We start from the raw sequence: 12,516 nt of genomic DNA, 5'->3' as shown, positions 1-12,516 counted from the left end.
TCTCTCTCTTTCTCTCTGCAATGGGCAAGGACAGCAGATCGAGCACCTCGTCTGCTGCCCAGCCCAGAATAGAAAGGCAAAGAATTAGAAGCGGCGTGGGAAGCGGGGGTGGGCAGCCACGTCCCACGGACCAGTGGTGAGGGCCCCTAGCTGCCTGCCACGCCCCCAGACCACTTCAAGACTGCTCCCTATTGGCTGGGCAGGCTGGCAGGTAACGTGGAGCCCTCACCATTGGATAGCTAAGCCGGGAGGCGGGAATTTGGGCGCGGGGGAGGGACATTCCCGGCCGCCCGGGACGGTTTGGTCACCCTAGGCATTACTTAGGACTAAATCCAGGATTGCCCCACCCCTGATAAGTTCTGAGACCATCTGCTCCATAGCACAGTCATTGAGAGCATCTAGTCTTTAAAGCTAGTCTTTAAGGTGCTGCTGGACTTACTCTTTTATACTGTTGTGCTGTTATCTACCATAATAATAACCAGGCCTCATTTGGGGCAGGTGCTCACAGGAGTGGAGGTCCAGAACCTCTAAATTTTATTGTGCTTTCTTACCCCTCCCCCCCCCCCAATACTTTCTTCTGGGCTCTACTGTTCAAACACCCTGTGAGAATTTGCTGAACGCTAAGATTTGACAACAACAAAAAAAGGGAAAATAACCAAAAATATAAAACAGACAGATGGAAATCTTTATTATGTCATTGTGGCCACATAGGAGAAAGTATTTAAAAAGTATAATGGGACTAAGGTTTTATTATGGCAATTATAATTCAAGAAGCATTTTAAGGTAGATGCTGAGCTGATATAATTTAGTACACCTTTCGATGATGTCAGGGGTGTGTGGCATAAGCAAATGCGTTGTGCAAATAAGTTGTGCTAATGAGCTCTGGCACATCTTTTTCTATGAAATGATCCTTGCTAATAACCCTCCCTCTCCTGGAGCAGGATTCTTCAGCAATTGCTCTGATCTTCTGGATGATCTCCCACAATATCGGCCTTGGCAGTCTTTAAGAAGCATATAAGATGATTTTGTTTTAGAGGCCTTGCTGTCAAAATCTAGGACACTGGGAGTTTTTATTGTGACATAGGCCAATGATTTCTACTTACAGCAGTTTTAAAATGTTTATTGCTTTGTTATGAAAGTTTTTTGTGATTGTTTTGTAAGCTCCATGGGGCCTTCTTGGGGGGGGGGGGAGTGGAAGGAAGGCTATGCAACAAATTTTGATGGAATAAATATAAACAGAAATAAATTTTAAAATTACCACACTAAAAAAGCACTTTGGTCTGCTAAAAAAAAAATTTGGTCTGCTCAGAATTCTTCTCAGATCTATTAAATGGGACTTACTTCCAGGAAAGTACTCCTAGGATTGTACTATTAGTCTTGTATGTTCACAAGAATTTGTATCCACTATAGCATGAATCCTGCTAACATGAGCCTCCCTATATGACAGCTACGCAAGGGATAGGGTTTTCCTGCATATGGTTCTTTCTCAAAGCTGAGCTACAACATATGGTCTATCCCTGAGTGCAACTGATGCCTACTTGAAGCCCCACCTTTCCCTCCAGATTTGCCAGGGAATGCCTTTTCATGGGTTTTTTTCACAAGCCAAAGAGGCTGATGATGGGGAAACCATGAAATATTGATTTAATTGTTTTTGACAAAACTCTAGCCTCTTTTCTCAGCTCCAGTGGAGATTCTAAATGTTAATGCTTCTCTGAAGGTCATACAGTTGAGTGATTCCTTTTAACACAAAGCTGTTCCAAACTAATCTCTTAGTACAACACAGCAAGTATGGAGGAATTTGCTAATGTTCTAATACACACAATGAGTTTCACAAATGATCATCTCCTTTGGAAACTTGCACTCTGTACACAGCACTGTATCTGTTGATACAGCTTGGAAAGATGTAAGCTCTTTAAATTTCAATTGTAATATGCAATTTTCTGGAAACTTCAGTCAGAAAATGTTTCAAATCACTCAGCACTAATCTATGGTGTCAGCAAAGCCATTTCCCTGACATTATTGTTTTGACACTGAGAGTAATAGAAATGATTAAGTCAGGAAGAGAGCCGTGCTTAGTTGACTGCTGTCAGCTACTGAACCACAATAGCTCGGCACACAGACGCTATTCAGCCGCCGAAACATGAAACCCCAAAATGCTGCAGCAGAATATTTGCAACCACAACACTGAACTTCCATCCTTGCTTGTATATGAGAAATGTTTAGTCTCGACAAGGTAGCACTAACTTCACACAAAAGCTATTCCTTTCTCTCAGCTTTCTCTCTTTGTTCTTTCTTTCATTGTAGCCAAACATTTCCAATAGTATTCTTTCTCCCTCCTGTGAAAGAATAATGTGTTTAGATGTGAGAATCAAATATAAAAGATAGCAGTATTCATGTAAGGAATAAAATTCAAATAATGACCCTTCTTCTTCCCAAGCCAAATATATATGTTGCATCTTTCCAGGGAGAAGACAGACATAGGTTTGGATCCACCCAAGCATTTTTGTGGATGGAAAAATTTCCATCCACAAAGTGCTTACTTTCTTACCACTCCCTCTTGCTGCAGCATAAGGTACAGTTTTTAAAGGATATTTAAGTGTTTAATGACAAAGTTATTTATTTAAAACATTTTATGTCATCTTTCCACCTCATCAAGGTCCACATGATGGCAAAAATTAATTTTTTTTTGAGAAATTAAAAATATATTTAAACTAATAAAATAATTCTATTAAAACACACAAAAAACAACACTAGGAGGAGGGCTAGTAACCATTATCAGGGATATGCCAGACAAAACAAGTCTTCATCAACAAGCAAAGGCATCAATAGAAGGAGACAAATCTCACTGGGGAGAGAGCTCCAAATGGTTGGTGCCATGATTGGTGCCTTTCTTGGGTTTCCACCCATCTAGCTTGGGGTGGGGCACCAACCAAAGAAGGACTGAAGTTTACAGGTAGGGTCATACGGGAAAAGGTGGTCCTTAAAGTATGTTGGTCCCAGGCCATACCAGGCTTTAAAGATCAATATCAGCACCTTAAATTAAGCCATGAAGCAAACTGGAAGCCAATGTATGTGGAGCAAGACTGGAGTGAAATGGTCTCTATGACCCACTCCAGTCAATGCTCTGGCCACAGCATTCTGTACCAACTGTAGCTTTCATGCAGTATTCAAGAGCAGTTCCGCATAAAATACATTTCAGTAATCTACTCTAGATATGTATTAGGGCAGCAAGAGTCCATGAAGGGATGGCTCACCAGCCAAAGCTGCTGAAAGGCACCCCAGCCCATTGCTCCCATCTGTTTAGCCAATAAGAGGCCTCAGTCCAGGAGCACCCCCAAGCTATGAACCTGCTCCTTTAGTGGGAATGCAACCCCATCCAAACAGAGGATATTTCTAGGGTCATTCCCTCCTCCTACCAGTACGGACTCCATTTTGTTAAGATTGAGTTTCAGCTTGTTGGCCCTCATCCACTCCAAAACCTGTTCATGGTTTCCATAGCATCCCTGGGATCCGCTGGTAGCATGCAATAGAGCTGAGCAAGGGTTGTTTTGTTGAAAAATAGGTGGTGGAGCTCATTCAGGGATTGTTATGCAGCTGCACATACTATTCAATGGACAAGGAGGTGGAACTCTCAGAAGGAGGAGGTGGAACTCTCAGAAAGGTTCAAGAGCTGTGCTTCTGTGAGCTCCCATGGAATCTGAGACCTGGAGCTGAGTGTCATCTGCATATTGGTGGCAACTTGGCCAACACTTTTGGATGACCTCTCCCTGCAGCTTTACATAGATGTTGCTAGGTCTCAGATTCAGTGGGAGATCACAGGAGCACAGCTCCTGGACCTTTTTGAGAGTTCCACCTTCTCCTTCTGAGAGTTCCACCTCCTTGTCCATTGAATAGTATGTGCAGCTGCATAACAATGGATGAGCTCCACCACCTATTTTTCTATAAAATGACTGCTGGATGTTGCAGAGCATGAGAGACAAGATGGAACCCTGGGGAACTCCATAGGGCAAAGACCAAGAGGCAGAGCAGCAGTTCCCCAGAGCCACACTCTAAACCCTACCAGTTTGAGTGCCAATTTGGTGTAGTGGTTAAGTGCACGGACTCTTATCTGGGAGAACCGTGTTTGATTTCCCACTCCTCCACTTGCAGCTACTGGAATGGCCTTGGATCAGCCATAGCTCTGGCAGAGGTTGTCCTTGAAAGGGCAGCTGCTTTGAGAGCCCTCTCAGCCCCACCCACCTCACAGGGTGTCTGTTGTGGGGGGAGAAGATATAGGAGATTGTAAGCCACTCTGATTCAGAGAGAAGGGCGGGGTATAAATCTGCAATTCTTCTTCTACCCACATGGAGGTCTGGAACTACTGCAAAACAGTGCCTTCCAGTCCCTAAAGGTGATACAGAAGGATACCATGATTGATGATGTCCAAAACTACCAAGAGATCCAGGAGAATTAAGTGTCTCACTCCCCCATCCTCCTCCCAGTGTATGTGATTCACCAGAGTGATCGATGCCATTTCAACCATATAAGCAGGCCTGAAACAAAACTGGAATGGATCTAATAATCTGCTTTATTCAGGAATTGCTCAATCAACTTGCTAAAGAATGCTTGTGACTCCAAGCATTCAAGCCTCCTGTGTCCAACAATAAATTCAGGATAGTGCCCTTGATTTCAGCTCCTGTGGTACTGTATTCCATTCTCCTGGTATAGATGGAAGGCAAGAAGCTGTATTGCACAAGGCTCAGTACTATGCAGGTTTACCCTGGACCCATAGAATTTATTCCCACAGAGCTCACTCTAATAAATTGATCCAAGTGGGCAGCTGTGTTGGTCTGAAGTAGTTGAACAAAGCAGGAGTCAAGTTTCACCTTTAAGAGCAACCAAGTTTTATTCAGAACGTAAGCTTTCATGTGCTCTCTAAGCACACTTCATCAGACGAGGGGATCAGGTATTGTGGGTTGAAATACTGCTTGTAATAAATTGGTTTTGGTTGCAACCTAAAGCCTCTAAAATCAATTAAAAGAGAAAAAGAAGTGAGGAAAACATGAAAAGTAGAAAGAAAATAAGGGAATGTCTTTCATTTTTCATTTATGACTGACAACATAGTTTATTCTAATCATCCTCTCTACATCTTTACTCCTCTCTTATTCTTCAAAACCATAATTTATCAATCCACCTTTTTCAGTTTCATGCAAAAAGTCTTTAAGGGGTTTCCAGTTAGCAATAAATATAATGTATTTTCCCTGATCAAAGATATATGTTTAACCATCTCAAGCCCCCCCATCTTCACCAGCTATTCTTCTATTGTAGATAATATTGAAGATATTCATTTCCCAGCAAGATTTTTTGGCGTATGAGCTGTTGAGAGTCAAAGCTCCCTTTGTAATCAAAGCTCATGCACCGAAATCTTGCTGGTCTCTGAAGTCCTACCGGATACAAATCTAGTACCAACTGCAGACCAATTTAACTAACCTCTGAAACCATTCCAGTCTGGATTCAGAAAGACACTTTCTCCCAGCTTCCACGTCTTTTTTCTGATGCAAATCTGGGTTTTATACAACAGCAATTAGCTGTTTTATAATGCATGCAAAGCAGATGCTCTACTACTGAGTCACAGCCTCTTCCCTGAGTTCCAGGAACTTAGAAGGGTTGAACTTTGCTTAGGACTGCATTGTCACACCAAATTAGGGAGACCAGGTCCCACCAGCCTCTCTTTCTGTTGTCTGCTAGCTCACTAAGGGCTGGCAGGGGAAAAATGTTTCCTTCCAGCAAGTACCAGAAGTGATGTCATGTTGCAAGCATGATGCCAACATGACACTCATGGGGCGTTTTCGCACTCACCTTCAAGTGGTGCGACCACCCTCCTCACGCCGGCGGATCTGCAGGGATTTCGCACCAGAAGCGCCGGCGCACCCAAAAGAGCCGGCGACTTCCGTCGCGAAACCAGTTCAAACGTTTTCCTGCTTCTTGGCGGTTTCCGTTTGAGCTGGTTTCGCGACGGAAGTCGCCGGCTCTTTTGGGTGTGCCGGCGCTTCTGGTGCGAAATCCCTGCAGATCCGCCGGCGTGAGGAGGGTGGTCGCACCACTTGAAGGTCAGTGCAAAAACGCCCATGGATTTCAGGAAAATCCCTATAGTTTTGCCATGGAGTTTTATCCAAATCCTAGAGAGTCATGTCAATGGCACAAAGTGCTGTTGCTTCTGGGTATTCGACAGAAGTAACACAGGGTGCTATCCTCCCACCCCCTCCCTGCCTCTTTCTATTCATACCTTATTTTATTCAGCAGAATTTACTTCCAAATGAACATGCTTTGGATCTAGTTAGAAATCTACTCCAACTAAACATCAGCTAAATATTCACAGAAGCTGATCACAGCCCATATGGAAATGACAAAAGATTCAGAAAACTGTGCTACAAAAGAGTTACAACACTACTTTTATGTAGCTCTTTATTTCATCATTCTCAGCGAGATAGACATGAAAGTTCTCTAGAGCTTCATGTAAAAGAGCAATATTTCAAATTAACTTTTTTGTTGTTATTTAAACCTTGGAAGTGTTGTTACCCTAGGGGCTATTCAGGGTCGCTTACTGCTCATATGAATGTGACTTAACAGACAGAAACATGTTGAGTGTTAGAAAGTAAGAAGCAGAACCTTTTGGAATATGGCATTTTTATTCCACAAGGAGTTTCAGATTTTAAAAATGCTTTTCCATCTCACTTTTGGCTCAAAACCATTGGATCAAGTCGTCTGGAAAGTTTAAGTCAAGATGTTGATTTCAAAAAAATCAAAGCCAACTTTAAATTGAATTTTCAGTACAATTCAAACTGATGTTTCAATATAAAACCCATATCAGTCGGCTAAACATAGATAGCATTAAGAATGGAGGGATGCCAAAAATCATTGTAGTTCGTAGCACACTGGTTTGTTACAATACTTATTTTAGAGAACAGGAAAGATTCACAGTAAAAGATTTATAAAGATTTTATCAGCATATTACCTACCTCACTGGCAGGGTTGCCAGATCTTACCAGGCTTCCAATGGGAGGCTCTTGGGTCTAACCTGGGATCTTCTTGCACGTATGCTTCACATGTGTAGCACAATGACATCATGTGTTGCTCTAGCATTTTGGCCAAAATATAGTAACCATGGAGTTTTGGTCAAAATGCTAGAGCACTGAATCGTGACATGCCTAGTGTGATGATGTCACTACCAGATTATGTCATTGCACAAATGACGTCAATGTGGGAGGGGGCTGTTTGGGGGTGGGGATTCCCCTTCTGGACAGCTGGACAGTGGTGGATTGCAGCCCCTGAAATCAAAAGAACCCCTGCCTCGACTGGGGGGTTGGCAACCCTAAGGGCTGTAGGAAAGAAGAAATATGTATGTTGCTTTGAGTCCACTTTGGGGAGAAAGGCACGGTTTAAAGGACATAAATTGCCTTTTATTCACAGGTCATCTATTGTTCTTAGAGTTGCTAACCTCCAGGTTGGGCCTGGGATCTCTCAGAATTGCAACAGAACTCCAGCTTTGAGGGCTCAGTGACCCATTGAAAATGACTGCTTTGAAAACTGGACTCTATGGCATTACACCCTAATGAGGTCCCTTCCCAGTTTCCACCCCAGAATCACCAGGGATTTCCCATCTCAGAATTGGCAGCCCTAATTGCTTTTAGAAGAAACATGGCAACAAAAATCTTCACAAAACTCAACTCGTGTTTTGCTTCTTCCATGGCTGTAGCACCCTGCAGACTTTTGGGCTACAAGTCAGGAAGACTAGAACTATGTCTAGTGTATTTATTTTGTTAATATCCCACCTGTCTTCTACCTTGGAACTCAAGGAAGTGTGCATAGCTTCCTGGGAGGTCTCTCATCCAGCTGCTGATCAGACCATCCTTGTGGGAAGGGCGGGATACAAATCATAAAATAAATAAATAAACCAAGACTTTCTTAGTTTTAGCAAGGGTGCTCTAATTTTTTGGGGGGGTGGGGAGGAGCATTAAAAGGTATGTATCCTGCAGTCTACTTTTGTGAGTGTGATTGCCATAATGCTAGCAGAAATCTCTATTTTTTGTGATACATCATTGCACAAAGCATACTTCAGGGTGTCTGAATATGTGTATCCCATTTGTACCACATATAACATTTAGTCTACTCTTTGTGTATCCTACAGTCTACTTTTGCGAGTGGGATTGCCATAATGCTAGCAGAAATTTCAATTTTTTGTGATACATCATTCCACAAGGCATACTTCAGGGTGCCTGAATATGTGTATCCCATTTGTACCACATATAACATTGTCCTTACTCTTTTATTCTTGCATGATGAGAGAGAAAGAGAGATGTGTGTGGGAGAAGAGACAGAGAAATGGTCATGCATGCAAGATCATGGAGGAGGAGTGCTACTGAAATGTCAGAAGCCGCACCATGGATTAGATCCAGACTACATTTTTTCCAGTGGCAGAATGGAAGTTTCTTGCCTCCCTCTTCCCACTTCAACTCTCTGACTGATCCCCATGAAACACTGCTCTTGAGTGATAGTGAACCCTGAGGAAGGACATGAATAGGGTCTACTTGAACAGGCTGCAGAAGGAGACACTAATTGAACAAGCAGCAAAACATAAACATTTATTAAATACATTTCATAATGCATTGTTTAAGATGGTTCCATACAATGCAATTTGACAGTATCAAATATTTAGCGACATCAACTATGCTAAGCTCATGATGTATGCAATACTAGTGCTTGCACAATGATCCTTTCGTGAAAAGCATGGCACTAAATTGCAGTTGCCCTCTGCAAATGTCATGCTGCATCCGTGCCCAAATCCTTAGATTTCAGATAATTAACCATCAAGGAAGGCATCAGTCATGTTCAGCCTTCCTGCCTCTGATGGAGACCCCTAAAATTATTTATGAGCTTTTTGTTATGAATTCAGACTCAGAACCATATACAGCAGCTCTAAAGAAATATTGAGTGTTTTGTGGCTAGAGCCAAATCTGCTAAGTGAGTTACACGATATGTAAAAATAAAACTTAGTGAGTCTTGAAATAATATTATTAAAGAATGGAGTTTGAAGGCATAAATTTGCATGAGGTTTTTCAAAATGTCCATTCCTTCTTCTTCCACTTATTTTATAGGCTGAGGCAACTGGAAAATTTAGTGGACCCAAAACACTCCTAGAAATTGCAATAACAGACAAGATCCCTTTGCATTTTAATGGGGGGGGGGTACTATTTACACTGATATAGTTCCACAGTGTTCCTGTGAGCCTCTCTTTTCCCAGAACACAGTAGACAAACTGCTGCCATGTTGGATACTGGCAGTAATTCATCTTTCCTCCCCTCCCATGGAATAAATTAGAGGATGCTAACAATTTTTGGCTAAATAATTTGCTTTAGAGAATCTTCATTGTTCAGAAACACCATGGGGGGAGGAGACTCACTCCTTCATCCCATGATTGAGGCCACAGATATCATGGTTCACTGCATCACTTGCTTGTACACCATAACTCTATTACCTGGATATAATATAGTCATGATTTTATGTACCAACAACCGAGAATGGAAAAAAACCCACTAGGCTAGCAATGAAAACAAGATGGCAATAATTGCAGCTATTAGTCAACCATGGTAATTCTGCTACCACCTATGAGTCACAATATTGCACACACAGCCAGTGATGATGCTTTAATCCCCATGTTACACAAAGCTTCACCTGCAGATTTCTGCACATTAAGTGGTCGTTCAAGGCATAAGAGCACACGGCAGAATCACTTGGCAACTTCTAGCTGAAACTCTTGCTCCCCACTATTGGGAATCCCCCACCCCACAACACAATTCAAATCTAAAATGGCACTTCATATTTGTTTCCTTTTGGTAGCTCAAACGTGCAAACATTTTTTGTACGAGTAGTGCAGTATACAAGGGATGTGCCATTTGAATATTGGGAATTCAGTAAATAATGCCATAGTCAAGATATTCAGATTTTAGTTTTATAATTCTAGATAAAATTTCCTCAACTCCTAGCGAAAACATGCTGGACTACCTTGGAAATGAAAGTGAAACTTGTGCTAGATAGCTTGGAACTGGGGGTGGGGGAGAGGCAAGAAGCAGGCACCAACAGTAGAAAACTCTTTGACCCCACTCCTTTTCAAACATAAGGTGGGCATAAACACAAAGTGTTTCTTTCTCTACTTTCTCCATCCCATGCATAACCTTGTAAACTTCTATCATGTTACCCCGCAGTCGACGTTTCTCCAAGCTAGAGTCTCAAGCGTTTCAACCTTTCTTCATAGGGAAAGTGTTCCAAACCTTTAATCATTCTAGTTGCCCTTTTCTGGACTTTTTCCAAAGCTATAATATCCTTTTTGAGGTGCGGTGACCAGAATTGTACACAGTATTCCAAATGAGACCGCACCATTGATTTATACAAGGGCATTATGATACTGGCTGATTTGTTTTCAGTTCCCTTTCTAATAATTCCCACCATGGCGTTGGCCTTTTTTATTGCAATCGCACACTGTCTTGACATTTTCAGTGAATTATCTACCACGACCCCAAGATCTCTCTCTTGGTCAGTCTCTGCCAGTTTACAACCCATCAACCTATATTTTTAACTGGGATTCTTGGCCCCAATGTGCATTACTTTGCACTTGGCCACATTGAACCTCATCTGCCACATTGTTGCCCACTCACCCAGTCTCAACAGATCCCTTTGCAGTGCCTCACAATCCTCTCTGGTTCTCACCGCAAACTTGTGAGAAACTTGTGTCATCTGCAAACTTGGCCACTTCACTGCTTTCTCCCAACTCTAAATCATTAATGAACAAGTTAAAGAGCATGGCACCCAGTACTGAGCCCTGCACCACCCCACTGCTTACCATTCTCCACTGCGAAAACTGCCCATTTATACTCACTCTCTGCTTCCTATTAATTAGCCAGTTTTTGATCCACAAGAGGACCTGTCCTTTTACTCCATGACTCATAAGAACATAAGAACATAAGAGAAGCCATGTTGGATCAGGCCAACGCCCCATCCAGTCCAACATTCTGTGTCACACAGTGGCAAAAATTTTTATATATACACTCAAACTGTGGCTAATAGCCACTGATGGACCTGTGCTCCATATTTTTATCTAAACCCCTCTTGAAGGTGGCTATACTTGTGGCCGCCACCACCTCCTGTGGCAGTGAATTCCACATGTTAATCACCCTTTGGGTGAAGAAGTACTTCCTTTTATCCGTTTTAACCTGTCTGCTCAGCAATTTCATCGAATGCCCACGAGTTCTTGTATTGTGAGAAAGGGAGAAAAGTACTTCTTTCTCTACTTTCTCCATCCCATGCATTATCTTGTAAACCTCTATCATGTCACCCTGCAGTCGATGTTTCTCCAAGCTAAAGAGTCCCAAGCGTTTCAACCTTTCTTCATAGGGAAAGTGCTCCAGCCCTTTAATCATTCTAGTTGCCCTTCTCTGGACTTTCTCCAATGCTATAATATCCTTTTTGAGGTGCGGCGACCAGAACTGCACACAGTACTCCAAATGAGACCGCACCATCGATTTATACAGGGGCATTATGATACTGGCTGATTTGTTTTCAATTCCCTTCCTAAGAATTCCCAGCATGGCGGTGGCCTTTTTTATTGCAAATGCACACTGTCTTGACATTTTCAGTGAGTTATCTACCACGACCCCAAGATCTCTCTCTTGGTCAGTCTCTGCCAGTTCACACCCCATCAACTTGTATTTGTAGCTGGGATTCTTGGCCCCAATGTGCATTACTTTGCACTTGGCCACATTGAACCACATCTGCCACGTTGACGCCCAGTCACCCATCCTCAACAGATCCCTTTGGAGTTCCTCACAATCCTCTCTGGTTCTCACCACCCTGAACAATTTAGTGTCATCCGCAAATTTGGCCACTTCACTGCTCACTCCCAACTCTCGAGCTTCCTAAGGAGCCTTTGATGAGGAACTTTATCAAAAGCTTTCTGGAAGTCAAGGTAAACAACATCTATCAGGCCTCCTTTGTCCACATGTTTGTTCATCCCCTCAAAGAAATGTAACAGGTTAGTGAGGCAAGATCTTACCCTACAGAACCCATGCTGAGTCTGACATGTGTTCATCAATGTGCCTACTCATTCTGTCCTTGATAATGGTTAAGAACATAAGAGAAGCCATGTTGAATCAGGCCAATGGCCCATCCAGTCCAACACTCTGTGTCACACAGTGGCAAAAAAATTTATATATACACACACACTGTGGCTAATAGCCACTGATGGACCTCTGCTCCATATTTTTATCTAAACCCCTCTTGAAGGTGGCTCTGCTTGTGGTCGCCACCACCTCCTGTGGCAGTGAATTCCACATGTTAATCACCCTTTGGGTGAAGAAGTACTTCCTTTTATCCGTTTTAACCTGTCTGCTCAGCAATTTCATCGAATGCCCACGAGTTCTTGTATTGTGAGAAAGGGAGAAAAGTACTTCTTTCTCTACTTTCTCCATACCATGCATTATCTTG

The sequence above is a fragment of the Heteronotia binoei genome, chromosome 1 (genome assembly GCF_032191835.1).
Source record: "Heteronotia binoei isolate CCM8104 ecotype False Entrance Well chromosome 1, APGP_CSIRO_Hbin_v1, whole genome shotgun sequence".
Lineage (NCBI taxonomy): Eukaryota > Metazoa > Chordata > Lepidosauria > Squamata > Gekkonidae > Heteronotia > Heteronotia binoei.
Note: the sequence above shows the minus strand (reverse complement) of the source record.